The 25,402-nt window shown below is 40.2% G+C and overlaps 1 long non-coding RNA gene across 4 annotated transcripts in view; it reads left to right on the top strand.

Moving 5' to 3' along the window:
• The window catches only part of LOC149749021 (uncharacterized), a 498,387-nt gene that overhangs the window by 184,941 nt on the left and 288,044 nt on the right, over positions 1-25,402 (top strand). For all 4 annotated transcript variants that reach the window (XR_016393608.1, XR_016393607.1, XR_016393605.1 and 1 more), the window contains one exon: positions 22,415-22,481. This is a non-coding gene — a long non-coding RNA (uncharacterized LOC149749021). The remainder of the gene's footprint in view (positions 1-22,414; positions 22,482-25,402) is intronic.

Here is a 25,402-nt window from a genome sequence, read left to right as displayed (position 1 = left end):
AAAGTGGAGGGGGTAGGGATAAATTAGGAATTTGGGATTAACAGATGCACAGTACTATACATAAAATACATAACCAACAAGGACCTAACATACAGGACAGGGAACTATATGAACTATATTCAATATCTTGTAATAACCTATAATGGAAAAGAATCTGAAAAAGAATATATATATATGAATTACTTTGCTGTATACCTAAAACATTGTAAATCAACTCTACTGTAATAAAAAATAAATTATAAAGGACAAAATATATACAATTAATGAAAAAAAGGTGGCTGCTGATCAGAATGAAAAAAGAATACTAAAAATAGAACTACCATATGACCTAGTAATTCCATTCCTGGGTATGTATCCAAAAAAACCAAAAACACTAATTTGAAAAGATACATGTACCCCAGTGTTCATAGCAGCATTATTTACAATTGCCAAGATATGGAAGCAACCATCATCATTCAACAGATGAATGGATAAAAAAGCTGTGGTATATATGTGTGTGTGTGTGTGTGTATACACGTATATATATTATGGAATGCTTCTCATTCATAAAAAAGAACAACATTTTGCCGTTTGCAGCAATATGGATGGACTTGGAGGACATTATCCTAAGTGAAAAAAGTCAGATAGACAAAGACAAATGCTGTATATCACTCATATGTGGAATCTAAAAAAATACAACAAACTAGTGAATATAACAAAAAAGAAGCAGACTTACAGGTATAGAGAACAAACTAGTGGTTACCAGTGGGGAGGTGCAACAGGGGTGATATAGGTGTGGAGGAGCGAGAGGTACAAACTATTGGGTATAAGATAGTCTACTAGGTTGTATTGTACAACATGGGGAATATAGCCAGTATTTTGTAATAACTATAAATGGAGTGTAACCTTTAAAAATTGTATAAAAAAGTTGTCATACCCTACCCCTAAAGGAATAAAAAATCCAAATAGCAATGTATATATCAAAACCAACGTAAAGTAAAGTAGTATCTTAACAGTGAACATGTAGCATATCTGATTTAACCACAGAATATTTGCCATCAGTATACATCAAAACTGTTACATGAACAAGCCATAAGTAACTTTAGCATTCCTCTAGTCTTTCAAGCATAATGCTATATTTATTGAGATATTTTTAGTATGCAATTCAGATTGCCTTGATTTTGACAGAACTATAAACACTGTTGGGTAAAATCCCTAAGAAAATAGCATATTTTGAGTGAATCCAAATTCTAGGCATGAAATATGAGGGATGAAACTTGAAATCCTGTTTTCTTCTTTTTCCCTTCCCTCCTTCCCTTCCTTCCTTCCTTCCTTTCTTCCTGCCTCCCTCCTTTCTTTCCTTTCTCCTTCCCTTCATTCATTCTTTCCTTCCTCCCTCCCTCCCTCACTCACTCCTTTTCTTCCTCCCTCCTTCCTTCCTTCTCTTCCTTCCTTCCTTTTTTTTTTAAATTTTTTGGTGCTTGATCCCAGAAAGCTGTGCCACATTTCTAAGAAAAGATTTCTTACCCACTCACTGGTTGATAGCACTAGTTCATCAGCTGTAATATTTTCACTAACTTCAGGTTGTCATGAAAACTATCCCAAACTTGGAAGTAGGAAAATGAGGATACTGTATCTTCTGTCATGACAGTGTCAGTGCCGTTCAATAGACTTTCTATTGACTGAGCTGTTCTATAGCTCTATAGGGACACCATGGTGACTAGTAGGTTTTTGTCTGGTAGAGAGGCAAATAATTTCTATTTGGTGGAAAAGATAGCCCCAAAGATCAAGGGTTATGGCCATGTTGGGCAATGGCCAGTTTTGTATGTAAATGCAGAGATCTATTATTTATCACCTATGTGTACCTAACTTCTCAAATACTTGTTCTAGCATTTATTAGTTCCCTCATACATTCAATTTTTATTTATTGGAGTCCAAAAATATACCTAAACAGTATGTGTGATATTTTATTCATCTTTTAAGAGGAAGTATATTTTATATTTATTTATCTTGGTAGAATTAATAAATCTATGACATCCAGTGAGCTACAAGTTAGCATTGACTAATATCAAGGAGCCAAGGTGATCTCTATAGAAGTTTCCATACATTGTCTTATACCTGGTAAGCACTCAATGAATGTCTTATTGTTGCTGTTATTATTGCTAATGGAAAGGCAAGTAGAGGGAGGCCAGCTCAGTGTGAAGCACTCTTGCCTGTTGGTGCAGTCAGCTTTAACCCAATTGTTCCTATCTTGGGCCAGAGGTTGGAGGTAGGAAGGAAGTACCATGGGAACATTGATAAACAAGTCTAAATAAATTCCCTGGATATTAAAATATATTTTAACATACATTTAAAGGAAGAAAAGGCCAGCAAATAAATAGTTTTGATTACAAAACCACAGGCTTATGCAAATAAGTGTATAGATACATTTGAGAATTCTTTGAAAGAAACTGATATTGGAGTATGTTTGAGCATAAAATAACCATTAAAAACTTGCAAAATTAAATACTCTCTTTCTTAAAAAATTTTGAACTTCTCCCCATCATATTTACAAAGCAGTGATAACTCTATCATGAGAGACTCATGAAAATTCAAAGCTTGATAGATTTTCAGAAATTAGCTCTTATAAGAGGCTCATCTATACCAGAATTGCCTAGGGACAGTGTTAAAAATACAAATTCCTAGCCCCAGCCTAAGACTTGCTGAGTTAGAATCTTTAGAGAGTGGATCCAGGAAACTAAGGGTGTGTGTGTGTGCGTGTGTGTATGTGTGTTAGGAATTTTAACATGCCCCCAGAGGATTTGGATGTGCTTTTGAGTCTGGGAACCACTGGTGGGGAGATCATTGTATGGATGAGCATTTGAGGTCTACAGAAGTCGAGGACCTTTGCTGATTTTGTTGTAAAAGGCTTCTCTTGTTGGCATACCTTAGGCACCACTGTGCATCTTTCAGAAATACAGAGTCGTTACGTAAAATTACTCAATTGAGGGGAAGTGAGCTGCACCATTATCCCAAGGGCCCAATATTGGCCAGGTCTGAACTTAAGCCTCCTCACTTTTTTCAAGGTACTTTCTGTGTTTGTCTACCTTCCTAGGAACTCTTCCACTCTGAGGAGTAAAAACCACTAACAAAATTTCCAGAACTTACGAACTTTCTGTAAGACAAGTTGGCTTTGCCAATAAGAAGGCTTAAAACTGATTGTATTCTTCTACTCTTTTATTCCACTTTTTCCAATATGATCTAACAAAAACCAGTGATCAGAATTGCATACACTCATTTTTTACAAGATTATTCGTGGCAGTGTTTCTTTTTTTCCAACGGCTATCTTTTTTTTTTTTTTTTTTTTTTTTTTTGCAGTACGCGGGCCTCTCACTGTTGTGGCCTCTCCTATTGTGGAGCACAGGCTCCGGACGTGCAGGCTCAGCGGCCATGGCTCACGGGCCCAGCCGCTCCGCGGCATGTTGGATCTTCCCAGACTGGGGCACGAACCCATGTTCCCTGCATCGGCAGGCGGACTCTCAACCACTGCGCCACCAGGGAAGCCCCCCAAACACTATCTTTTTATTTTTATTTATTTTTTAACATCTTTATTGGAGTATAATTGCTTTACAGTGGTGTGTTAATTTCTGCTTTATAACAAAGTGAATCAGCTATACATATCATATATCCCCATATCTCCTTCTTGCGTCTCCCTCCCATCCTCATCCCACCCCTCTAGGTGGTCACAGAGCACCAAGCTGATCTCCCTGTGCTATGCAGCTGCTTCCTGCTAGCTATCTATTTTACATTTGGTAGTGTATGTATGTCCATGCCACTCTCTCACTTTGTCCCAGTTTGCCCTTCCCCGTCCCCGTGTCCTCAAGACCATTCTCTACATCTGCGAATTTATTCCTGTTCTGCCCATAGGTTCATCAGAACCATTTTTTTTTTAAGATTCTGTATATATGTGTTAGCATATGGTATTTTTTTCCCTTTCTGACTTACTTCACTCTGTATGACAGACGCTAGGTCCATCCACCTCACTACAGAAAACTCAGTTTTGTTTCATTTTATGGCTGAGTAATATTCCGTTGTATATATGTCCCACATCTTCTTTATCCATTCATCTGTCAGTGGACACTTAGGTTGCTTCCATTTCCTGGCTATTGTAAATAGTGCTGCAATGACCATTGTGGTACATGACTCTTTTTGAATTATGGTTTTCTCAGGGTATATGCCCAGTAGTGGGATTGCTAGGTCGTATGGTAGTTCTATTTTTAGTTTTTTGAGGAACCTTCATACTGTTCTCCATAGTGGCTGTATCAATTTACATTCCCACCAACAGTGCAATAGGGTTCCCTTTTCTGCAGACCCTCTCCAGCATTTATTGTTTGTAGATTTTTTGATGATGGCCATTCTGACTGGTGTGAGGTGATACCTCACTGTAGTTTTGATTTGCATTTCTCTAATGATTAGTGATGTTGAGCATCCTTTCATGTGTTTGTTGGCCATCTGTATATCTTCTTTGGAGAAATGTCTATTTAGGTCTTCTGCCCATTTTTGGATTGGGTTGTTTGTTTTTTTGATATTGAGCTGCATGAGCTGCTTTTAAATCTTGGAGAATAATCCTTTGTCAGTTGCTTCGTTTGCAAATATTTTCTCCGATTCTGAGGGTTGTCTTTCGTCTTGTTTATGTTTTCCTTTGCTGTGCAAAAGCTTTTAAGTTTCATTAGGTCCCATTTGTTTATTTTTGTTTTTATTTCCATTTCTCTAGGAGGTGGGTCAAAAAGGATCTTGCTGTGGTTTATCTCATAGAATGTTCTGCCTATGTTTTCCTCTAAGAGTTTTATAGTGTCTGGCCTTGCATTTAGGGCTTTAATCCATTTTGAGTTTATTTTTGTGCATGGTGTTAGGAAGTGTTCTAATTTCATTCTTTTACATAAGGCTGTCCAGTTTTCCCAGCACCACTTTTTTTTCTTTTTTTTTTTTGCGGTACGCAGGCCTCTCACTGTTGTGGCCTCTCCCGTTGTGGAGCACAGGCTCCAGACGTGCAGGCTCAGCGGCCATGGCTCACGGGCCCAGCCGCTCAGCGGCATGTGGGATCTTCCTGGACCGGGGTGCGAACCTGCATCCCCTGCATTGGCAGGCGGACTCTCAACCACTGCGCCACCAGGGAAGCCCCCAGCACCACTTATTGAAGAGGCTGTTTTTTCTCCATTGTGTATTCTAGCCTCCTTTATCAAAAATGAGGTGACCATATGTGCGTGGGTTTATCTCTAGGCTTTCTATCCTGTTCCATTGATCTATATTTCTGTTTTTGTGCCAATGCCATACTGTCTTGATTACTGTAGCTTTGTAGTATAGTCTGAAGTCAGGGAGCCTGATTCCTCCAGCTCCCTTTTTCTTCCTCAAGATTGCTTTGGCTATTTGGGGTCTTTTGTGTTTCCATGTAAATTGTGAAATTTTTTGTTCTAGTTCTGTGAAAAATGCCATTGGTAGTTTGATAGGGATTGCATTGAATCTGCAGATTGCTTTGTGTAGTATAGTCATTTTCACAATGTTGATTCCTCCAATCCAACAACATGGTATATCTCTCCATCTGTTTGTATCATCTTTAATTTCTTTCATCAGTGTCTTATAGTTTTCTACTTACAGGTCTTTTTTCCCCTTAAGTAGGTTTATTCCTAGGTATTTTATTCTTTTTGTTGCTGTGGTAAATGGGAATGTGTCCTTATTTTCTCTTTCTGATTTTTCGTTGTTAGTGTATAGGAATGCAAGAGATTTCTGTGCATTAGTTTTGTATCCTGCTGCTTTACCAAATTTATTAATTAGGTCTAGTAGTTTTCTGGTAGTGTCTTTAGGATTCACTATGTATAGTATCATGTCATCTGCAAACAGTGACAGTTTTACTTCTTCTTTTCTGATTTGTATTGCTTTTTTCTCTTTTTGTTCTCTGATTGCTGTGGCTAAAACTTCCAAAACTGTGTTGAATAATAGTGCTGAGAGTGGACAGCCTTGTCTTGTTCCTGATCTTAGAGGAAATGGTTTCAGTTTTTCACCATTGAGAACGATGTTGGCTGTGGGTTTGTCATATATGGCCTTTATTAGGCTGGGTAAGTTCCCTCTGTGCCTGCTTTCTGGAGGGTTTTTATCATAAATGGGTGTTGAATTTTGTCAAAAGCCTTTTCTCCATCTATTGAGATGATCATATGTTTTTTCTTCTTCAGTTTGTTAATATGCTGTATCACATTGATTGATTTTCATATATTGAAGAATTCTTGCATTCCTGGGATAAACCCCACTTGATCATGGTGTAGGATCCTTTTAATGTGCTGTTAGATTCTGTTTGCTAGTATTTTCTTGAGGATTTTTGCATTCATGTTAATCAGTGATATTGGCCTGTAGTTTTCTTTCTTTATGAAATCTTTCTCTGGTTTTGGTATCAGGGTGATGGTGGCCTCGTAGAATGAGTTTGGGAGTGTTCCTCCTTCTGCTATATTTTGGAAGATTTTGAGAAGGTTAGGTGGGAGGTATTCTCTAAATGTTTGATAGAATTCGCCTGTGAAGCCATCTGGTCCTGGACTTTTGTTTGTTGGAAGACTTTTAATCACAGTCTCAATTTCAGTGCTTGTGATTGGTCTGTTCATGTGTTCTATTTCTTCCTGGTTCAGCCTCGGAAGGTTGTGCTTTTCTAAGACTTTGTCCATTTCTTCCAGGTTGTCCATTTTATTGGCATATAATTGCTTGTAGTTATCTCTCATGTTCCTTTGTATTTCTGCAGTGTCAGTTGTTACTTCTCCTTTTTCATTTCTAATTCTGTTGATTTGAGTCGTCTCCCATTTTTTCTTGATGAGTCTGGCTAATGTTTTATCAATTTTGTTTATCTTCTCAAGGAACCAGCTTTTAGTTTTATTGATCTTTGCCATCATTTCCTTCATTTCTTTTTCATTTACTTCTGATCTGATCTTTATGATTTCTTTCCTTCTGCTAACTTTGGAGTTTTGTTGTTCTTTCTCTAATTGCTTTAGGTGTAAAGTTAGGTTGTTTATTTGAGATTTTTGTTGTTTCCTGAGGTAGGATTGTATTGCTATAAAATTCCCTCTTAGAACTGCTTTTGCTGCATCCCATAAGTTTTAGGTCATCATGTTTTCATTGTCATTTGTTTCTAGGTATTTTTTGATTTCCTCTTTGATTTCTTCAGTGATCTCTTGGTTATTTAGTAGCATATTGTTTAGTCTCCATGTGTTTGAATTTTTTAAAGATTTTCTCCTATAATTGATACCTAGTGCCACAGTGTTCTGGTCAGAAAAGATACTTGATATGATTTCAATTTTCTTAAATTCACCAAGGCTTGATTTTTGACCCAGGATATGATACATCCTGGAGAATGGTCCATGAGCACTTGAGAAGAAAGTGTATTCTGTTGTTTTTGGATGGAATGTCCTATAAATATCTATTAAGCCCATCTTGTTTAATGTATCATTTAAAGCCTGTGTTTCCTATTTATTTTCATTTTGGATGATCTGTCCATTGGTGAAAATGGGGTGAAAAAGTCCCCTACTATGATTGTGTTACTGTTGATTTCCCCTTTTATGGCTGTTAGCATTTGCCTGACGTATTGAGGTGCTCCTATGTTGGGTGCATAAATATTTACAATTGTTATACCTTCTTTTTGGATTGACCCCTTGATCATTATGTAGTGTCCTTCTTTGTCTCTTTCAGTAGTCTTTATTTTAAAGTCTATTTTCTCTTATATGAGAATTGCTACTCCAGCTTTCTTTTGATTGGCATTTGCATGGAATATCTTTTTCCATCCCCTCACTTTCAGTCTGTATGTGTCCCTAGGTTTGAAGTGTGTTTCTTGTAGACAGCATATATACTGGTCATGTTTTTGTATCCATTCAGCCAGTCTGTGTCTTTTGGTTGGAGCATTTAATCCATTTACATTTAAGGTAATTATCGATATGTATGTTCCTATTCCCACTTTCTTAATTGTTTTGGGTTTCTTATTGTAGGTCTTTTCCTTCTCTTGTGTTTCCTGCCTAGAGAAGTTCCTTTAGCATTTGTTGTAAAGCTGGTTTGGTGATGCTGAATTCTCTTAGCTTTTGTTTGTCTGTAAAGGTTTTAATTTCTCCATCGAATCTGAATGAGATGCTTGCTGGGTAGAGTAATCTTGGTTGTAGGTTTTTCCATTTCATCACTTTAATATGTCCTGCCACTGCCTTCTGCCTTGCAGAGTTTCTGCTGAAAGATCAGCTCTTAACCTTATGGGCATTCCTTTGTATGTTATTTGTTGCTTTTCCCTTGCTGCTTTTAATATTTTTTCTTTGTATTTAATTTTTGATAGTTTGATTAATATGTGTCTTGGCGTGTTTCTCCTTGGATTTGTCCTGTATGTGACTCTGTGCTCCGTTGACTTGATTGACTATTTCCTTTCCCATATTAGGGAAGTTTTCAACTATAAACTCTTCAAATATTTCCTCAGTCCCTTTCTTTTTCTCTTCTTCCTCTGGGACCCCTATAATTTGAATGTTGGTGCATTTAAAGTTTTCCGTTAGGTCTCTGAGACTGTCCTCAATTCTTTTCATCTTTTTTTCTTTATTCTGCTCTGTAGTAGTTATTTCCACTATTTTATGTTCCAGGTCACTTATCCGTTCTTCTGCCTCAGTTATTCTGCTATTGATTCCTTCTAGAGGATTTTTGATATCCTTTATTGTGTTGTTCATCATTGTTTGGTCTTTAGTTCTTCTAGGTCCTTTTTAAACGTTTCTTGTATTGTCTCCATCTATTTCCAAGAGTATGGATCATCTTTACTCTCATTACTCTGAATTCTTTTCCAGGTAGACTGCCTATTTCCTCTTCATTTGTTTGGTCTGGTGGGTTTTTACCTTGCTCCTTCATCTGCTGTGTGTTTCTCTGTCTTCTCATTTTGCTTAACTTACTGTGTTTGGGGTCTCCTTTTCACAGGCTGCAGGCTCATAATTCCCATTGTTTTTGGTGTCTGCCCCCAGTGGCTATGGTTGGTTCAGTGGGTTGTGTAGGCATTCTGGTGGAGGGAACTGGTGCCTGTGCTCTGGTGGATGGGGCTGGATCTTGTCTTTTTGGTGGGTAGGACTGTGTCTGGTGGTGTGTTTTGGGGTGTCTGTGACCTTTTTATGTTTTTAGGCAGCCTCTCTGCTAATGGGTGGCCTTGTGTTCCTGTCTTGCTAGTTGTTTGGCACAGGGTGTCCAGCACTGTAGCTTGCTGGTCATTGAGTGGAGCTGCATCTTAGCGTTGAGATGGAGATCTCTGGGAGAGCTTTTGCTGTTTGATATAACATGGAGCTTGGAGGTCTCTGGTAGTCCAACATCCTGAAGTCGGCTCTCCCACCTCAGAGGCAAATGCCTGTCACCTGGCCAGAACATAGACCCTATGAGCCATATGACTCAGAAGAAAAAGGAGAAAGAAAGAAAGAGAGAAAGAGAGAGAGAGAGAGAGAGAGAGAGAGAGAGAGAGAGAGAGAGAGAGAAAGAGAAAGAAAGAAAGAAAGAAAGGAAAGAAGGAAGGAAGGAAGGAAGAAAGGAAAATTAGGTAAATAAAATAAAATAAAAATAATTATTTAAAAAAAAAAATTAAAAAGTAATAAAAAAAAGAAAGACGAGAGCAACCAAACCAAAAAACAAATCCACCAATGACAACAAGAGCTAAAAACTATACAAAAAAACAAAACAAAACAAAAAAAATGGACAGACAGAACCCTAGGATAAATGGTAAAAGCAAAGCTATACAGAGAAAATCACACAAAGGAGCATACACATACACACTCACAAAAAGGAAAAAAGGGAAAAAGAATATATATGTATATATATATAAAAAAAGAGAACAACAAAATCAATAAAGAAATCTACGAATTATACTAAACTCTATATACTAAGTTAAGATGAACCTAAAACCGAAAACAAATTAGATGCAGAAAGAAACCCCAAGTTTACAGTTTCTCCCAAAGTCCACCGTCTCAATTTTGGGATGATTCCTTGTCTATTCAGGTATTCCACGGATGCAGGGTACATCAAGTTGATTGTGGAGCTTTAATCCGCTGCTCCTGAGGCTGCTGGGAGAGATTTCCCTTTCTCTTCTTTGTTCGCACAGCTCCCAGGGCTCAGCTTTGGATTTGGCTCCGCCTCTGCATGTAGGTCGCCTGAGGGCATCTGTTCTTCACTCAGACAGGATGGGGTTAAAGGAGCTGCTGATTAGGGGGCTGTGGCTCACTCAGCCCAGGGGGAGGGAGGGGCACGGAATGCGGGGTGAGCCTGTGGCAGCAGAGGCCGGCGTGTCATTGCACCAGCCTGAGGCGCTCCGTGTGTTCTCCCGGGGAAGTTGTCCCCGATCACGGAACCCTGGCAGTAGTGGGCTGCACAGGCTCCCAGGAGGGGAGGTGTGGGTAGTGACCTGGGCTTGCACACAGGCTTCTTGGTGGCTACAGCAGCAGCCTTAGTGTTTCATGCCTGTCTCTGGGGTCCGGGCTGATAGCCGTGGCTTGCGCCTGTCTCTGGAGCTTGTTTAGGCGGTGCTCTGAATCCCCCTCTCCTTGCGCACCCCGAAGCAATGGTCTCTTGCCTCTTAGGTAGTTCCAGACTTTTTCCTGGACTGTATCCTGGCTAGCTGTGGCACACTAGCCCCCTTCAGGCTGTGTTCATGCAGCCAACCCTAGGCCTCTCCCTGGGATCTTTCCTCTGAAGCCTGAGCCTCAGCACCCAGCCCCCACCCGTCCCAGTGGGTGAGCAGACAAGCCTCTCGGGCTGGTGAGTGCTGGTAGGCACCGCGGGAATCTCTCCGCTTTGCCCTCCGCACCCCCGTTGCTGCGCTCTCTTCCGTGGCTCCGAAGCTTTCCCCCTCCACCACCCGCAGTCTCCGCTCACGAAGGGGCTTCCTAGTGTGTGGAAACCTTTCCTCCTTCACAGCTCCCTTCCAGAGGTGCAGGTCCTGTCCCTATTCTTTTGTCTCTGTGTTTTCTTTTTTCTTCTGCGCTACCCAGGTACGTGGGGAGTTTCTTGCCTTTTGGGAAGTCTGAGGTCTTCTGCCACGGTTCAGTAGGTGTTCTGTAGGAGTTGTTCCACATGTAGATGTATTTCTGATGTATTTGTGGGGAGGAAGGTGATCTCCACATCTTACTCCTCAGCCATCTTGAAGGTCTCCTGTATTTTTCAAATTTTCTATGATAAACACTTATTAAGTTTATGATCATAGCAGTGCCATAAATTTTACCTTTTCAATTTTTTCTTCCTAGTTTTTACGAAGAAATGTGTTAACTAAGTCTTGAGGGTTAACAAGATGTTAATGATTGATGTTTGACTAAGAGACTAATTCTGTTAAGAAATTTATTATCTTTCACACACCATCAGGCAATTTGCTGAATGCAAATGAGAAAGATTTTTATTATTTAATAAGTCTGCCCTCTGCCTGGCATCGCGTTAGCAGTTCCAATTACTTTATTCATTTTAAAGTCAAAGACTTTTTTTTCAATGTAAATTCAAATTATACTCCTTCCCTTCAATCTCCTTTTCTTAATCTGTCTAAGTTAAGAATGCTGTCATTTCTTTTACCTGCATATAACAGCAGATGTGCAAGAGCCGGTTAATTCTTTGGCTGGAGGGAATTGCCACACCCAGAGAGCATCTGTCCAGCCCTCCAATTCCTTTGAGGCATACTTTGTCACACACGTGCAGAGTTTGTGCTGATAGTCCCTGCAGACTAGGGTTGGAGTTTTCCCAGGGCAGCTTGATGGATAGGGCAAGAGAGTAGAAGGGGCAAGGGAGTGATTATGAAGTACATCACAGAAACCCACCTGGGGAAGAAAAAAGTGAGGATATGATAGGGATGATGGAAAGTAACAAATTGTGGGCCAAAGAATTGTTGATGTGGGCATAGTAGAGTATGTGAGTTGGTAAGATAGGAGGTGGACATCGAAGAATGTGGTGTTAAGGAAAGAAATTCCAGACTGTTGTAGTATTGGTTGATAAGGTCCAAGATGTAACTAAGGATAGCAGTGAGAGGCCAGGCAATGGGTGAGTAATTTACATGGATGATGAAGTCACCAAGACTCTTATCAAGATGATGAGAGAAGTGGTGGGAGAAAAAGAGTCACCAAGTTCTAAACTGTTCAATGAATGAGGATACCAATAGTGAGGTGGGTCTAATGATACATCCTTCAATGAAGCTGAGTTGTTTGTTTTCGTTTTGGAGTAGGAATTAGGGAGTGGGGAGGAGAAATGATGTGGAGGCAGCAAAGGGGATCAAGGAGGACATTACCCTATGAGATAAAACATAACTTGTAACTCACATAACTCTAGAGACTCACCTTGGAGACTTAAAGCTGGCAACTTTTCTCCTTAGCTCTCATTCTTACTTTTTACCTTTCCAGTCTACCTAGTTTATAGCTTGGCTTCTCCCTCTTGATTCTAGATTCTCCTGTTGGCAAGGCCCCTCAGTGTTTGCCCAGTAAAAATGCTTAATGAATGTCAGTTAAAGAACTCATTTGATTAAAATGTGCTTAGGGAGCTTTCAGGATTTTGGTTTTCTACAAATTGGGAAACGAACTCTCTTTGGAAATCTATTCCCTCAGAACCTCAGACGGCCTCATCAAATTCCTCTGGACTTTGAGTCTTTTAGTAGTTTTGGCTTGAATTCCTTATGTAGGCACTTACCTTTCCATCAGCATTTCTTTTCCTAAAATGACTTGTCTCATGTACCCTCCACCATTACTTGGTCTCTGGTATCCCTCAGGGGAAGGTCAGATCCCCTCCACACATGCAGGCTCACTTGCCTTCTGAAATGCACATGCATGGTAATGTGTAACAGGTCTCTCTTGAATGGGATCTGATTTTGTGTCCTGGCTCACCTAACTGAGATCTGTAGAAACTTATTAACATATGAAGAAATTAAGGATCAAAAAGATTGAAAAACTGGCCCAAGATCTTAGAACCCAATAAGTATTAAAAACCAGGTGATGAGATTATAAAATTTGGGCTTTCTCTATTACCCCCAAATACTTCTCACATGTTTTCTATCAGTTGCTTTTGGGGGGGGGCACTTTTAATTCTAACAAAGTATCTAAGTGTGGGCCTCAAATCATTATTTCTATTATTTTTCTTTTTTTTTTTTTTCTTTTTTTTTTTTTTGCGGTACACGGGCCTCTCACTGTTGTGGCCTCTCCCGTTGCGGAGCACAGGCTCCGGACGCACAGGCTCAGCTGCCATGGCTCACGGGCCCAGCCGCTCCGCGGCATGTGGGATCTTCCCGGATCGGGGCATGAACCTGTGTCCCCTGCATCAGCGGGCGGACTCTCAACCACTGCGCCACCAGGGAAGCCCTATTTCTTTTATTTTTCAACTCAAATGGAACCTATATAAGAATGACAGTAACAAATCCACCCCCATGCATCAGTAACCTGCACATCTTCCTGTTAATAGAATGTGTCTTTAAATTGCATGACCACTGTTTTATCTTGGGTCAGCCCCTAATGTTATTTCTGTCATAAACAATGGTCCAGATGCTCAGTGTTTGGGAGGAAACACCTTTCCTGCATAGCTTGGTCATGTGATGATGGGCGATTAGGATAACTGTGACTTCATTGCAATCATGAGTTAGGCAACCAGGAGATCACATGTGGGGCATAGGGTGATCTGCCTAACACAAGCCATTTTCCATAAGCTACTCCTCTGTAGAAATCAGGGGTTTTCAAGTCATAAAGCTATATACAGTATGTCATGGTTCTGCCCAATGGGCAAGGAAAAGGGGCAAGTCATTTAAAGTAGAAAGGGCATGAGACTTGGAATCAAATGTGGATTAGAATCCTGGCCCTGAAAGTTTCTGCCTGTGGATCACCTCATCTTTCTTAGTGTCAGAGTTCTCAACAATAAAACATTCTGATATCCCTTTCTTAGGTCAATAGTGAAAAACATATGGAGTGCCCATATATAGGTTCTAAAAGTATTACTTTGTATAAAAGGTTTTCTAGAGGATTGAAATCTTAGTATTTGTTTCAGAAATGACTTGGTACAAATAACATTTTAAATTATAACTTCCTTTCAGTGCAATATTTTTAATATATTAAAGCAAGGACTGTGACACGGCTATTTGAATGAAGTTGTTTTTCCTTACGTTTTACATGTTTTGTGGGTTTCTAGATGTTGGGTTCAGTTTTTTTTCAACATAGAAAAGCAGTGATATTCCTGATATGGTTTTGTGTATCTTAACACAGTAGGCAAGAACAGATATTTGGTGAAAGTTAGTGTTCTTAAGAAATCAGAGTATAATTAAACGTTGCTTTGTTACTATTACTCACACAACAATAAGAACTCACAAAATGTACAAAGGACTTTCAGGTCAATTATCTTCTTAGAACTAAATCTTCAACACTCCTGAGAACTAGGAGGATTAGCGTTTGCTTGACCTTAATCTTGGTCTGATATTTGAGATATCAGCCTCTAATTAAAATGTATTTATCTTTACACAAATTCATCTAAAAATATAATTCTTGGCCTATTTTGTAGACAAAATGGATCACATGTATTATCTTCATTGTAATTCTCAAATTCTCCTTGCTAATTTTCAACTTTTCAACCTCTACATACACATCTGTAAATCTTGTCCATCAACTCAAAATAATGGTGTTTATGCTGCTTGAAGTGGGCTGTGCGTTTAGAGGGAAAGCTAACTAGTGCCCTTTCATCCTCTGCAATGCCACCTAACAACTGTCAAAATAATAGTATCCTAGGCCTGTGCGATCCAAAAGCAAGTCTTGGTTTTGTGAAAGGGGAAATACAACGAAAAGAAAACAAGCTATGGAGTTCACCTGAGCCAAGCAGCGCTCCATCCTGTTTATTATTTGCAGAGAGCTGGTGTTATTTCAGCCATGTTGTCATTTTGAATATGCTACTGCAGTACTGCTGTAGCCATTGAAATTCCTGCCATTACTGTGCGACTTATCATTGTAACCCCATGTTCCAGGGATGGGCTTTCTGGCCATTGCTACTGACATATATGCAGGGGATGAAAAAGAGCCTCCAAATTAGCTGTGTGTGTGTGTGTGTGTGTGTGTGTATGTATGTGTGTATGCGTGTGTGCATGCTTACGTGTGCATGTGTGGTTGGTTAGAGGGGAGGAGGGGCCACAATATTAGTTACTTAGTTTCAGGTAATCAGTTTCGTAGTCTCAGTGTTGGAGGAATGTTTAAATGCCATCAAGACTAGTCAACCCTTATTCATCTATTTTAGCCTCAAAATATTATACAAACTATAAATTCACTTCTTAAAATTACAAAATACATATAAGCAAAATGGAAACAACAACAACTATAATTTCACCACTCATGGATAAGTATAGTTAGGAATTAGGTACATAACTGTCCAGAGTCTTTTCTGTGGATTAGATTGTACTATACCTCACTATTTACCTAACAATATATCGCTAAGTATATAAAATACATAGCTACATCTAATTTTTATAGTGTTCCATTGTCTAGGTTTACCATACTTTTTGTAACTAATCCTCTATTGTTGGATTTTAGTTTCTCTTTTTTTGCTATTATAAATTATGTGAAATGAACATCCTTGTACATACATCCTTTCACACCCAACAGATCCTTGAAAACTTCCAGTATTGGGAAACTGCCTATTGCCATTGACCTACCCACAGCAGATCTCACTAGGGTATGGGTTCTAGAAATGGGACCCTTAACTGAATCTGCATGATATAGGGTCTCTGGAGCATGGTCCCTGTCACAGTGTGTTCCCATGGTTCTTCTGTTCTCTTCATATTCTCTAATGTCACCAATTACATACTTCCAGTAATGGCTTCCTCCATTAGACTGTGGTTGCTCAGTCTTCCCAGGCTGTAGGACTATTTATGATGTCAACAATGTCACACATTGTCAAAGGTCTTCTGTCTATCTCTAATTCACAAGTTGTCATCTTTTCCCCAACCATTTTATTGCTTTATCAATGATTATGTCCATGTTAGTGAAAATGAAAAGCAATTAAGAAAAACCCGAGTTACAAGTACAGACTTAACTGTGAAACAAAGGGCACTAAGCCACTGATGGGTAAATACTCCCAGGAGGTAGCAGGCTGAACAGAGAGCCTCTGAGAGCTTCTCTGAGCATTTACAAGATGCCCTGCTTAGGAAGTCAGAGGGCAAGTTCTTGAGTGAGAGCTAGGAAACGTAAGGAGTCTCTGTAGCCGGGCCATCTGTCAGGGCTGTAGTGGAGGTAAGATTCTGAATATCTGGCAGGACAGTAGACTGCTCTGTGTTTTCTGTCTAAGCTCACCCTGACCAATTTCTAGCATACAGGAGTAGGTCCAAGCAAATCACTTCTCTGGGGCAAACCAAGTGACTTTGGCTGATCTAGGCAGTAAGGCATGGAGAGGAGAGCAGGAACTTCATCAATCAGCATGTAGTCCAGGCAAGCCAGCTAAAGCCCTCCTGATTATCTGCTAATCTTCACCCTTGGTTTCTTCTCCCATTTTCTTGAGGGGTCTTAAGATGTGGAAAATTTTGCAATTTAATAACCACCAACAGGAAAAATTAACCTGGAAAATCCAGATCTATTCTTAGATAGTTTTTGTGTTCCACTGTGGATCAAAATTGTCTGAGTGTGTGCATGTGGGCATACACACACATACAGAGGCATAAAAAGTGGCCATGGTAGATAAATCACTCATGTTGCAGAGCACACTCAGTTCAAGGTTGGGGGTATAGTTCCCTTTGATACAACCTTCTTGATAGCTCTTGTTGGCTGAAAGCATAAAACAGCACCTAGAGCATGTACACACAGGGCACTGTTAGATAATTACATATATATTCATTTATTTTAGAAAACATTTTAGAGACAGAAAGTTTTATTGGATTGGTACTGTTTAGGAATAATGTAAAATGGACTGGAGTATATTATGTTAAAACTGTCCTCCTGCACTAATTGGCCTTAGTTCTCTCCTCTTGGCATTGCTTAGAATATGTCTCTATGATTGATTGTCAGAGATTAGAAATGGGTCCTGGGTCTTCTCTTATAGTGAGGTAATAGCTGTGTTTTAGTTTCAGTCAATACTGTATTTCAAGTGTCATATGTAAATGTGTAGTTCTGTACCTCCTGGTTTTGAGAAGGGCAGTAGATGATCGACACAGAGGGCACTGACAGTCTGAAGTGGTGAGTGTGGAGGTGAGAAGTGGTGCAAAAAGGGAAATAAAGAAGGAAGGCAATTGACAAAAGGGAAATATCCTGGACTGGGGCCCTGTCCTGTCTTTTCAGTTCAGCTACTCCTGGAATGGTCCAAAGAAGGAAGAAGCCAAGGCATCCACCATTTGGTGTCATACCTGGACAGCCCAGCCTCTCTCATTACATGAAGTTTTCATACACAGGTGTGTTACAAAGCCAACAAGTCAAAATCAGTAGCTAAAATGAGAGACCCAGCAGTAAAAATAATAGTATCTCTGGATCGAAACTTCATTTTGTAGATGAGAAATCTGAAACACAGAGAGGGGATGGGATGCGAGGCCACTCAGTGAAGTGAGTGCAGAACTCAGCTCTCCTGTTTTCCAGGTTGATGTCCTTCTCCAAGTGACATTTTGGGAACATTGTGAAGTGAAGCGGTTTAGGTTAGCAGCTACATTTGGTGACCGGTGTTCTCTAAAAACCATCCTAAACAAGAAACTGCTTAGATAATTGCACAGAAGATATTTGGCACATTGGAATTCCTTTATTCTAAAAAACTACACATTTTTCTTTTCTGGTTTTGCCATTTAGATTTATGGTTTGGCTATTGGTCTAGCAGGCAACAAGATGTATGGTTGTTTTGCTAGGTTGCTAAATACCTTTCTTCACTCTCTTCTGAAGAGAATTTTCTGCTATTCCTCTGTGGAATGTTTTTGTCATTTGTTACAAAAAGCAGGCACGCAAAATCATAGAATCACAAGCAAACCTCCCTGGTCCCATCAACATTTGAGTAGTAGTGCCTTTATACTTCCATAAACAATGGTTTACCAGGGGATATTGATGCTGCTCCTGTTATGCTCTGGGAAATGGTTCTTATGATTCCTATTTCGGGGCTGTGGAAACTGAGGCTCAGGAAGGGAATTTATGTGTTCTGAGCATTTGTGCAGATTCTCTGTAACTCAAGTTTCAGAGAGGCAGCAAGAGGAACAAGGGTCTCCATTTATCCCACCTACTACATTCCCATTTGGAGCCCCCCATTTTTGGCCCATCCAGAATTACATCCAGTCCTTCCTTTATCTCCTTTCAGTTTAGCAAACCTAATCATTTCAGCTTCCCATATGCTCAACATTAGTTGTCCAGATGAGCTGAGAGCGTAGGTCATTGCAAGGCTTGATCAAACCTCATTTCACATTTTCTCAAAATGTAGGCTGTTAACTAGGGCCTTGGCATTCTTTGGTTGTATCAGCTATTTGAAGAGTTTATTTTCTTGGTTGGTTGTACTTTCCCCCTCAGTATTTGAATTGAATTTATCTCCCATGTTATTCCTATTTTATTATTACTTTCATTGCTCTGCCATTTAAAAAAATAAAACCATGCTTGAATCTGTTTTTAACACATGGTGTCTGAGGTTGGAAGACATGATTTTGTTTCCCAGTTCTTCCTTTCTCCAGATTTGTGACATTGGCTAAGTCTAGTCCCCACTTTGGGCTTTAATTTCTTCACCTGTAATATTAGGGTTTTGGACTAGATGACCTTTAAGGGCTCTTTCTGGTCTGAAATGCTCTACTTACATATTTCTTTCTTTTTTTTAAATCAATATTGACTTTCTAAACTAAAGTTGATGGTCAGGACTTTTGGTCTAGGACTTATTTTTAGCAGAATTTGATTATTTTTTTTTAGATTGAAGGATATGGGAACCAGGCAGGTCTGGCCAGGATGGCCTCAGTTTGGGATAATCTCTATATGGTATCTGCGTTTCTCAGAAATTGTCCAGGCAAAGCCCTCTCAGCTCCAGATCCCTGAAGACATTGTGTCAGTTGCTGCAGTCTCCTGCACTGCTCAGTGTCATGATTTGACAGGCGGGGGATATGGATGCTTTCAAAGTATGACAAAACTTGGGAAGGGGAAGCTGGGGATGAAGTGAGAGAGTAGCACTGACATACATACACTACCAAATGTAAAATAGATGGCTAGTGGGAAGCAGCCACATAGCACAGGGAGATCAGCTTGGTGCTTTGTGACCACCTAGAGGGGTGGGATAGGGAGGGTGGGAGGGAAGCTCAAGAGGGAGGGGATATGGGGATATATGTATACATATAGCTGATTCACTTTGTTATAGAGCAGAAACTAACACAACATTGTAAAGCAGTTATACTCCAATAAAGATATTAAAACAAAAAACAAAGTATCACAAAACTCTTAGCAAACTGTTAACAGGTAGAATTGCAGAATTTTTATTTGGTTATTTCTTTAAAAAAAACATGCTTTACCGCTTCATAGATTATGAACTCTGTGAGGTGAAACTTCATATCCTCATTTTATACAGAGAATGTTTCTGAGGCCCAGAGAATGAGTAAGTGAGAAAGCTGTGATGGCCTAACTCCATCTCTCTTTCTCCATTTGAAACCTGCCATTTTAGGTTAAGTTTGTGAAGTTAATCTAACATTGTGCCAAGACTCTTTGAGTCACAAAGGTGCCTTCCCCTGTGTTAGAGTCAGAGACAGAATTCAAGTTAAAACCCTATTAACCTGAGAAGTGGCACTACTCTTCTCAAATAATCTTGTTTCACACCAGGCTCCATTTGGGGGAAGCCAGTTGGCCTCAGGTGCCATGAGGCCATTTGGCCATTGCCCCAGAGAATAATATCCAAACTCCATAGCCTGGCATTCAAGGCTGTTCAAACTTGAGTTACAACCTATTTACCTTAATCATGTTTAAGCCTGGCTGGCTCATGGTTCTAAGCCTTTCTAGCCTATTCTTGATCTGCTATGATTTACTCTAGTATACAGCTGACACTTGACTCCATCTCCAGTAACTATCCCTATCCCACCCTAACATTTTAGACTCAGTATGAATACTTGGTATCCCCAGTTTATCTCAAGGATGTGGCCTGGAGCTTCCTTCATGTTCTTTAGCTTCTTTCCCAGAGAAAGATACCTTTATCTGCCTTTTGGAACTCACCTTCTGGTTCCAAGTTGCTTGGCTGGCCTTCTAGAGTACCTACTGGGGTGGCCCAGAAGTAGGGAATTCAGGACAACAATTGTAGATTCCGTGAGTGCCTCCTCTGTGCCAAGCTTGGGCTAAGCTGGGGATATAGAGATGGATTAGACACTCTCCTGCCCTAAAGGAACCTAGGACCTGGTGGAGAATAAAACTGTCTAAATAAATAAGAGTAGTAATATGTTGTGGGTGCTAAGAGAGAAATCCATATGGAGTGAGTGAGGAGTATAGAGAAGGGGCAAGTCAGTTGTGCCAGGGTTGTGGAGATTGTTGAGGAAAGCTTTAGAGATAAGGTTCTGGGTCCCCAGGGACATCCCACATGAGGAAGGACTGCTTCATACAGAACCAAATTTCCCTCCTGGGACCAGGGAATAGATTCTCTAGAAAAGTGAAGTCACTGGTTTGTTAATTAGGCCTTTGCAGACAGCGTAATGTGAGAATAAGATCAGAGTCTCTTGGATGGAAATCTTGGCATGTGGGATGCAGAGTGCTCCATGGCCAGCCAGCCTGGCTGTGGGTCTAATTAGGTCTTCTTCAGAGAGGGGAAATTCCCAGCAGCGGCTGCAGTGGAAATGCTAAATGTGGAAGGCTGACAGAACAAGACTTGTTTTATCTGACTGAAATGAGGGGGAAGTGGCTCTTGATGTGACCTTTCTTCCATGTAGGGTCGTCTTTTAGACTTGGAAAAACTGGCTCAGAAACAAAATGCCAAGTGAAATGATAAGTCCAGAACATCAGTGGATAGTAGTTTCCCCAAGACTGTTCTTCTTCATGTGTGTTACCTGAGAAAGGCACGTTCAGGTGTCTGCCCAGCCCCCCTCCCCACTTCACATGCAGAGGGTGTTGAGTTGCCTGGCTCTCTGAGAGGGGTGTTTCACCAGACACACTTTTCCATGGTGACGTTGGTGGCAGGGCCCAGTGTCACTGCAGGAAGTGGAGTGGTGAGAGGAATGGAAAAGAACAATGTTTTCCAGCAGGACCATTACCTTATGGAAACTGTGACACTGATTTGCAAATATCTCTTTTCTCTGACTACCTAGGGCTTTTATTAACAGCAGACACCATGATGTTTATGATTCAGAGTTGATGAAATAAAGCTATCATCAATTAAAATGTACACAAGTTAATCTCAGGATCATACTTGAGTGAAAAATAAAAGGCATGGATGAATACAGACAGTATGATTTTATATAAAGGTAAAAAAATAAACTAAATATGTGTGTGTGTGTTTGTGTGGTATAAAGATGCAAACATGTGTACAACTATAAAATTAAGCAAGAAAATGAAAAACACAAAATTAGAGAAGGTGATTACTAATTTTGAGAGGGAGGGAATGTTTGGGATGGGGTGGGGCACCCACAGAGGATTTCAAATTAATAATAATATTCTTTTTAAGATAATGAGCAGTGAGAACAGAGGTGTTCATTGTTTGGTAACTCTTTATATGTTACATATATTTTATGAGTATTTACCATATTTAGTTAAACAATTAAACTGAACTCTTCTAACTAACAGGAGTGGGTAGAATGTGTATGGGGAGAGAGGTAAGTGTGTGGCTTATACCCATACATTTGAAGGAAGGACACTTTATTGGTTGCCAGCTTACTGTGAGTCAGCATGACCATGGCTTTCTTTAGATAAGCAATTGATGTATACTTTGAATAAAACCCTATGTGTAGGGACTTCCCTGGTGGCGCAGTGGTTAAGAATTCACCTGCCACTGCAGGGGACAAGGCTTCCATCCCTGGTCCGGGAAGATCCCGCATGCCGCAGAGCAACTAAGCCTGTGCGCCACAACTACTGAGCCTGTGCTCTAGAGTCCACGAGCCACAATTACTGAGCCTATGAGCCACAACTACTGAGCCCATGTGTCACAACTACTGAAGCCTGTGTGCCTAGAGCCCATGCTCTGCAACAAGAGAAGCCACTGCAATGAGAAGCCTGCACACAGCAAGGAAGAGTAGCCCCCGCTCACCACAAGTAGAGAAAGCCCACAGGCAGCAATGAAGACCCAACACGGCCACAAAAAAAAAAAAAAACCAAACCCATGTGTAAAAACTGAACCCAGGTACCCCTCTTGAATCAAAAGGTTTTTCTCTCCCTGACGTGGGAAGTAGGAATGAAATAATATAAGGTGAAAAAAAGGGCAAGGTACAAAACTATGCATAGAGTTTCATTCTGATATTGTTTATGTGCACATGTTAAAAAGGCTTGGAAAGCGTCTATTAAAGTATTTAAAAGGAGCTATTTCTTGAATATCTTTTCAGGAGAGAAGATGGATTTTACAAGCAGCTGTCCTGTTGGTCTATTTCATTTCCCCCCATTTCTGGTTTGGTGAGTCCATCCTCTCCACCATTTTGTGCTGCCCAATGGGAGCATTGCTTTCTTTTCTTTATGTTTTAATTGTCTATGCAAGATTCTCCTTTCTGCTTTCCAAAAATGTTGAAAATTTAATTTGGTCTCTGGAGCGTGTTAGTGAATTCAGGAGCCAGGAGACCAGCCTAGGAGTAAGGAAATATGCAGGCTGGACAGAGGATTGTCATGGGAAATCCAGTATGTATGGTCCTGGCAAGCACAGCATAGGCCAATAGTAGCTCGCTTCCCACCTATTCCCTCTTTCTTTTTCAGTCTACTCCACTGTCCCAGGTTAGGTTTCCTGTGTAGCAGACTGAGACTTAGATTAGTGTACTGGAGATGTATTAGAGAGTGTTCTTGGGACCAACATCTGGGGAAGGGAAGGGAAGAGGGGGATATGAGAGATGGGAGGGAAGGGAGGGAAGGAAGCAGGATTGGGTGGAGGGAGAACTCAGGCTGGAATGTAGTCTCAGTGGAAACCTCAGCAGACCCTGCAGGGAGTCATGAAGATGAGATAATAACCCTTCAGAGCTGTTCAAAGTTAGGGTGAGAGGGCTGGACCTTTATACTTGATGTCAATCAGACACTGGATGCTGGCCACCTCAGGAAATGGGCATGACCTTGGATGAGGGGTCTCTCCAGCTGAGGCAATCCCCAAGGTGGGCACCAACAGCAGTCCCAGCAACTTCATCCCAAGTCCTTCATTCTTGAAGTGGGATCTGGGTGGCATGTTATACCATACCTGCAATCAGATTATTTTTTTGTTAAAACATGAATTTAATAATGTAACCTGCTGCTGAAAATTCTTCTGTGGCTCTCCATTGCCCACAGGAAAAGGACCAGACCCTTACCTTGGCGTCTCATGGCTTTTTGCACTCTGATTCCAATTCTTTCTTTCTGACAGTATTCCCCACCCTTGTCCATAACCTAAGAAAAACACACCATGTTCCAGTTACATCAGCATTTTCACATGCTGAATGTACACCTTTATATACCCTGTTTCCTCTGTCTGAATATCTTTACTCTCTCAAATTCTTACTCAGTCTTCAAAGCTAAGCTCAAATGTCCCTTTGTCTGGAAGGTCTCCAGGCAGTCTTTCCTTTCTGTGGGTTTTCACATCCCATTTTCCTTCTCTACTCACATTATTTTCTCTTTCTTTTCTTTTCTTCTCTCCTCTCCTTACTTCTGCTTCTTCTCCTTGTTCCTGCACAACTCTTCCCCGTTTTCTCTGATTTCTCTCAAGTTCATTATGCAGGCCTTTACTGTGTCACTTATTCTGATATGCTCTAATTATTTGACTAAGAATAGCTGGCATATCAACATCAGTGTCACAGGGCCTCTTGCTTTATTAGGCAAGTTATGCAGCTTTTCTTAGAAATAGTATCAGAGTTGTTCCCAGTACCTTCCACCTCAAGTAAGAGGCAGCTTATTCGTAATTATTTGTTTTTGTATCTGACTCCTCCAGTAGAGTGAGAGCGATTTAAGGCCAGGGAGTCTGCCTGTCATCAGGTGTACCCTATGCCTAGCAAAGCCCTGTTGTAAGGGGTGGCTTCATTCAATGTCTGCTGAATGAATGAATATTGCTACATATGCCTTGCTTTTCATTAGAGAAAAGGGTTGATGCTGAAATGAAAGTGAGTTCCTTTGTTAAAGAATCAGAAAAAGGATGATAATAAATGACCACATTCCTTTCTAATATGCTCAGCTTTTTATTGCTGGGTTGATGTCACTCATGAGTTAATTTGTGTGATAAATGATCTGTTGCAAATGTAGACGTTCACTTATTCCCATTTGTCCCTTATACACATTGGTAGTGGACGCTGATTGAGGTGCTACCATGTGCCAGGCTCTGCATTCATAATTTCTAATCCTCAGAATAATCCTACTAGATAGATATTGGTACACCCATTTTGCAGGTGAAGCAAGTGAGGCTCAGAAAGGTTCAGCTAAGTTGTCTGAGATGATACACTTTCCAGTGACCAGAATTTGAACCAGGGCAACCTGATTCCAGAGATCTCCCACTTCTTATTACTTCCTACTGCTGAAATTCAGTGTACTGATACCATTAGTGCATATAGGCGATAAGAAGTACTTACCTGTTAGAGGTGGAAGTCTTTTTCGAGAGCAATTCTGCTATCTTTTCAAAGAAAGGCCACATAGTTCATATGTTAAAATGAAGCGCTGCTACTTTGATGTTGGCATTCTGTCTACAAGTGGGCAAATTAAATTTTGTCTGTGTGTAATTTCTTCAACTATGAATTAGTGAGAGAGTGGGTGAGAGTCATTATGAAAAAGAGTAATCTTAAAATACTCTGAAATATGAAAATATAATGAAACAATTCTACATTATCATTATATATTATTATTACCAGGAAAATGCTGCTGCTAATAGCTTATCATCATAGTGATTTCTCCATGCCAGGCACTATGCCAGGTGCTTTCTATGCATCATCCCATTTAACCCCCACAGCAACCCATGAGGTAAACGTGATTATCATAGGTACCCTGTGACCTAGCACTCTTCCTCTTAGGTATTTACGTGAGAGAAATGAAAATAATAGTCCACAAACATACTTGCATAAGAATGTTAATAGTACTTTCATTCATCAGATGTCTGTTAATGGGAGATGAGATAAACAAACTGTGGCATGTTGGCATATTACTCAGCAATAAAAAGGAAGTACCATTGATATATGCAACAGCATAGGTGAATCTCAAAACCATTATGCTGAATGACGAGTATATAGTTTCACAAAAGTACATGCTATGTTGTTCCATTTAAATGAAGTTTTAGAACAGGCTTCTGTTGGTGGAAAAACATCAGGACAATGGTTACCTTTGGGATGTAAGCTTGAAGAAGGCAGAAGGGAATTTTCTGGGGTGTTGGAAATGTTCTATGT

The sequence above is a fragment of the Delphinapterus leucas genome, chromosome 6 (genome assembly GCF_059928025.1).
Source record: "Delphinapterus leucas isolate spDelLeu-1000000601 "Yukka" chromosome 6, BTC_Dleu_Yukka2, whole genome shotgun sequence".
NCBI classification, from domain to species: domain Eukaryota; kingdom Metazoa; phylum Chordata; class Mammalia; order Artiodactyla; family Monodontidae; genus Delphinapterus; species Delphinapterus leucas.
This window is presented reverse-complemented; position numbering and strand designations above follow the sequence as displayed.